Source organism: Salvia hispanica, chromosome 3 (assembly GCF_023119035.1).
Source record: "Salvia hispanica cultivar TCC Black 2014 chromosome 3, UniMelb_Shisp_WGS_1.0, whole genome shotgun sequence".
In the NCBI taxonomy this organism is placed as follows: domain Eukaryota; kingdom Viridiplantae; phylum Streptophyta; class Magnoliopsida; order Lamiales; family Lamiaceae; genus Salvia; species Salvia hispanica.
Window position 1 is genome coordinate 31585970 of NC_062967.1, and position 510 is coordinate 31586479.

The window sequence follows — 510 nt, forward strand, 5'->3', positions numbered from 1 at the left end:
TTTTTTCCCCCAATATAAATTTTTTGGGTTCATTTTTGTTTTTATTACACACATAATATTATTTTGCATCTTTTATTAGTTTTTTTCCAATTATATAAAAAAGAGTAGGGCCCCCGTCGTTGTCTAACCCAAATTTTTTCCCCAATAACAAAGTAAAAGAGGTTCAACATAATAATTTAAAAAAAGATTGAAAGAAATTATTGCCCATGTGTGTTTCATTAAAATTGTTGGAATTTTCAAGTTAGCATTACGTTTTGAAATTTCTATTGCTCTTCGTCCTTCCAGCTAACAATATGACCAAAAAAATAAAAAATATTTAAAAACATATTGGAAATTACCAAAACCCCCAAATTAAAATTTTCTTTAAATCTAATTAACTATAATATTTCAAAAATTTAAATTTATGTATATTAAGTATTAATTTTGTCTTTCAAAATTTTATGTCTTTGTCAAGCTAATAGTATTTTTAAAAAAAGGGCAAAATGAATAAACGTGCTTACAACGAAATTA